Source organism: Camelina sativa, chromosome 8 (assembly GCF_000633955.1).
Source record: "Camelina sativa cultivar DH55 chromosome 8, Cs, whole genome shotgun sequence".
NCBI classification, from domain to species: Eukaryota; Viridiplantae; Streptophyta; class Magnoliopsida; order Brassicales; family Brassicaceae; genus Camelina; species Camelina sativa.
Genome location: NC_025692.1, coordinates 10977649 through 10983171, shown reverse-complemented (window position 1 = coordinate 10983171; position 5523 = coordinate 10977649).

The window sequence follows — 5523 nt, the reverse complement described above, 5'->3', positions numbered from 1 at the left end:
GTGGTTGGGTTGAAGACTTCTGCAGATAACTACAATGAGTTACAACAGTATCTAGCAGAGAAACCTGAGCCGAGATGATGTGACCCCGGACTACGGACGTGAACCACAGACGTACGGACGGAGCAAACCCAGCCNCGGAATGCTGTGAAGTATGTTCGATCATCATTCACTAGGTTGAAGTCTTTCGCATTGCGGTGTGACACAAGGAAATTGTGTAGAGGGAGTTTGCCTCTCGACGTTTGCACACGCTGGAACTCAACGTATCTGATGTTGAGTTCTGCTTTGAAGTTGAGGAAGGCTTTTGAGAAGATAGAAGTTGAGGACAAGTTGTACTGTGATTATTTTGAGGAAGAGGATGAGAAAACAAAGGCTAAACGAGTTGGACCGCCGACTAATTTTACTTGGGAGGAAATTGCAAGGTTGGTCAAGTTTCTGAAAATCTTTTATAAGTGAACTTTGATATTCTCTGCTTCCAATTCAGTTAGTTCCACTGTCTGTTACAATGAGATTGTCTACATTGAGAGGAACCTGATGAGTAAGTGTACCAGTTCCGATGAGGAGATCAGAAAGCAAGCTCATGTTATGAGGGATAAGTTTGAGAAGTATTGGGAAACATGAATCCGCTAGTGAGTGTGGCCAGTGTCTTTGACCCTCGAAATAAGATGAAGTTTCCTTCTCTCTGCTTTGACCAGTTGTATGGTAAGGAGACAATAGAGTCTAGGCACCTCAATGCTAAAGTTTCAGATGTTATGAAGAAACTGTATGAGCATTACAATTACAAGCTGAGCACACCAGAAGCCATCGAAGACACCCCCGAGTTCTCAGCCAGAGTCTCCCGTCTTTCTGTTATCAGATGATGAAGATTGTGAGGGGATACTTGCAATATTCGACAAGGTGGTTGGGTTGAAGACTTCTGCAGATAACTACAATGAGTTACAACAGTATCTAGCAGAGAAACCTGAGCCGAGATGATGTGACCCCGGACTACGGACGTGAACCACAGACGTACGGACGGAGCAAACCCAGCCGAACGATTCGGAAGTACGACTCGGTTGGGCCGTGAACGAATGGAATCGGCGGATGGAGCGATGTACGGAAGGAAACGGCACCAAGGAACGACTAGAACGGACGGAGAGAGATTCGCGAGGAGATGCTCGACTCGTTTGTCTCTCGGATAGATGGGGATAGACGTGGAATGAGGTAGCGACACACAAGGGATGGATCTCCTTGCGATACGGCCAAAATAGTAGCTAACGAACCCGGTTCGTGCAGCTTCTAGGGTTTCGTTTCAATCACTGAAAACGAGAGAGAAGGATAACTTCTTGTTCTTTATTCTTGATAGTCTACCTTACATGATAGGGTCTAGGCCCTTTATATAGGGCTGCTTACATAAGGGAACTCCCAAACCCTAAACACGTGGGTGGAGATAAAACGTAGCGTTCAGGACATAGTTTTAAAAGAGAAATAAAACGCAGAGTTCAGGTGATAGTTTTAAAAGAGAAAATTAGACTAAGGATAGAATGGCCACGCAGCCGAAGTGGTCCATTGCCATGCACTAGGGTCCATAGCCTCGTTAAAACCCCCTTGGTAAACCACGTAGGGACAAGCCCAAGGTGGGAAAAAGAGTACTACTTTCCCTAATGACTTGGAGGTCTTCACCCTTGTGAGATGGTGAAGACCGTTAGAAGAGCCTCGGTTGGCTGCTCGTCGGGTCGGTTGTGGCCGCGATCGAGTTCCGCTTCTTCCTGGACGAAAGCTTGGACAAAAATGAGACACTTCTTCCTTACGGTCCTGGCTGCTGTCCGGCTTCTGGTTGTGGCTCCAGGCTTTAAATTCGGTGCTTCGATCGATGGCCGTACAGTTCCGGAAGTGGCCGCATCCTTGGTTCCTGGTGCGCTTCGGTCCTCGTCCGTGCCCGTACGCTGGCCATCGTCCCGGGTTCCATCATTCCCTCCCCCTTGGAAAGGTTTTGCCCTCAAAACATCTTCCTCGGTACCTACATCAAACAGGGCCAAGTCAGAAACATTGAATGAGGTCGAAGTTAAATACTCACCGGGCAGTTCAAGGCGGTAGGGGTTGTCGTTGATCCTCTCGATGAGTCGGAACGGTCCATCTCCGCGGGGGCTCAGCTTGTCCTGGTTTGCTGTCCGCGCATAGTGTTCGGTACGCCGCTCTATGTTGGCCTTCACTTCCGCATGTAACTGCTTGATGAGCTTGGCCTTGCTCGCGCCGTCTTGGTTCACTACCTCGCCGGGTGGTAAGGGCAACACGTCCATAAGAGTCAGCGGTGTGAACCCATAAGCGATCTCGAATGGCGACTTCTTGGTGGCCGAGTGCGTGGCAAGGTTGTAGGCGAACTCCANATCGCACTCTACTTCAAAAGTTTTACTGAAATCCGGCAAGGCCAATAAAGGCGCGTGTGTCAGCCGGTGCTTGAGCTCGCGGAAGGCTGCTTCTTGGNTTGTTACTGCCGATGGTGGTCCGTAGTAGTGCTCTGAGGGTGCGGTTAACCACCTCGGTTTGGCTGTCTGTCTGCGGATGGCACGCGGTCGAGTACAACAGCCGCGTACCGAGCTTTCTCCATATGGTCCTCTAGAAATGGCCGAGGAACTTAGGCTCGCAATCGGACACAATGGTGCGGGGGAGGCCGTGTAATCGCACTACTTCTCGGANGCGAACTAAAATCCCGCACGAACCGCCTATAGGAACTGGCCAGGCCGTGAAAGCTCCGGACTTGACTGATATTGGTCGGGGTCGGCCACTCCTCAATGGCCTTGATCTTGTCANTTTGGTCTTGTTGCATGGTATAAAATGGGCCATTTTGGAGAAATGGTCCACGACCACAAAAATAACGTCCTTCTTGTCGCACGGTGGTAGACCAAAGACAAAATCCATAGATAGGTCAACCCACGGACTTGATGCAATCGGAAGGGGCGTATATAGGCCATAGGGACGCATGGTGGACTTGGCCGTCCGGAACATAATGCAACTACCGCAGAATTTCTCCACCATGCGCTTCATCTTAGGCCAATAGAAGTGCTCCTTCAGGATGGCCATTGTTTTGGCTACGCCAAAGTGTCCCATAAGCCCTCCTCCATGTGCTTCCCTCATTAATAACTCCCGCATCGATCCGGCCGGGACGCACAGGCGCCTCTCCTTGAATAGGAACCCGTCATGTACGAAGAACTTGGTATAGCTCCCTTTACCATGCTCCTGGTAGCACTCAGCGAAGTCCGGGTCCAAACCATACGCGTCCTTGATGTGCTCAAACCCAAGGATCCGTGCGTCCATGGTGGTGATCAGCGTATGGCGCCGTGAAAGTGCGTCGGCCACAACATTCTCCTTGCCCTTCTTGTACTTGATGACGTAAGGAAAGGTTTCGATAAACTCCAACCACTTGGCATGCCTCTTTTTAAGGTTGGTCTGGCCGCGCAAGTGCTACAACGTCTCATGGTCGGTATGAATGACACATTCCTTGGCCAATAGATAATGTTGCCAAGTCTCCATCGCGCGGACTAGTGCGTACAGTTCCTTGTCGTAGGTTGGGTAATTGAGCGTCGGTCCGCTGAGCTTCTCACTGAAGTAGGCAATAGGCTTGCCTCCTTGCGTCAACACGGCTCCAATGCCCACCCCAGACGCATCGCACTCTACTTCAAAAGTTTTACTGAAATCCGGCAAGGCCAATAAAGGCGCGTGTGTCAGCCGGTGCTTGAGCTCGCGGAAGGCTGCTTCTTGGGCCGGTCCCCACTTGAACTCAACGCTCTTCTTTATGGTGGCGGTAAGTGGTGCAGCTAGCGAACTAAAATCCCGCACGAACCGCCTATAGGAACTGGCCAGGCCGTGAAAGCTCCGGACTTGACTGATATTGGTCGGGGTCGGCCACTCCTCAATGGCCTTGATCTTGTCATTGTCCACCTTAAGCCCCTGCGCACTTACAACAAAGCCTAGGAAAACTAGCTCGTTAGCTCCAAACACGCATTTCTTAAGGTTAGCGTACAGTTTGTTCTCTCTAAGAGTGTCCAAGACCAAGGACAGATGTTCTAAATGTTCCTCAAGGCATTTACTATAAACAAGGATGTCATCAAAGTAAACAACCACAAACTTGTTGATATAGACCCTAAGGACATGGTTCATCAGTCTCATAAAGGTGGAGGGAGCATTAGATAGACCGAATGGCATTACCAACCATTCGTACAAACCTTGCTTGGTTTTGAACGCGGTTTTCCACTCATCTCCCTCTTTCATCCTCACTTGATGATAACCACTTTTAAGGTCTATCTTGGAGAAGATGGTGGAACCGCTGAGTTCATCAAGCATGTCGTCTAGGCGCGGAATAGGATGGCGGTACTTGATGGTGATGTTGTTTACTGTCCGACAATCCACGCACATACGCCATGTCCCGTCCTTCTTGGGTACCAGCAAGAATGGCACCGCGCATGGACTAAGGCTCTCTCAGACGTATCCTTGCTTCATGAGTTCGGATACTTGGCGTTCAAGCTCCTTGGCCTCCTCGGGATTCATGCGGTAGGCAGGACGGTTTGGGAGCTGGGCTCCGGGTAAGAGGTCGATCTGATGCTCAATGCCGCGGAGTGGTGGTAGACTGTGCGGTAATTCATCCGGAAACACGTCCTGGAACCGTCGTAGGAACGGTCTGATCATGGCCTGGACGGCGTCCTGCTCGGTACCTATACTCACAACATCCTTAAAGACCATCAATAAGATTTGACAAGTGGAGTCACTAAGTGATCTCCTAACCGTACTAGCATTAATCAAGAAGTTCATTTTAGTACTCGGTTCCTTAGACAGTTTTGATTGTAGCTCACAAACTTGTGTGAGACTCAATGGTTTTAGGCAAATACGCTTGTTGTCATGCACAAAGGAGTATTGGTTGGTGTGGCCACAGTGAGAGGTCCGCTTATCAAACTGCCAAGGACGCCCCAAAAGGAGGTGGCTAGCTTGCATCGGAACCACGTCACACAAGACTTGGTCTTTATAGGGATCTACACTAAACGGGACCGTGACCTGTTCGGTGACTTGGACCACGGCCTTGTCATTCAACCATTTGAGTTTGTAGGGTTTAGGATGGTTTGTGGTACCAAGATAAAGTTTCTTGACCATGTAGGAACTTGCCACATTGGTGCAAGATCCACCATCAATGATCAAGCCACTAACCTTCCCACTTACAGTGCATCGCGTGTGGAATATGTTGTCCCGCTGGTGCGTATCGTCCGGACACTGGCTAGTATTAAGGACCCGCCGGATCATTAGCAGCTCTCCCTCGTCAGGCTCGGCGACGGCTTCCTCAACCTCCTTAGCGTCGTTCGGCTCATCAGGTTCGTCGTCGTCCTCGGATTCAAGTTCGCCCGACGCGGTAATGGTCATGGTACGCGGATTGGGACAATCTCAGGCATAGTGGCCTCGACCTTGGCACTTGAAGCATATTATGTCTCGGCTACGTCCTTCGGTCGGTTGCGGCCTGTGGTCGGTACGAGAGTCCTTGTTCTGGTCCCTTGGTTTGAACCG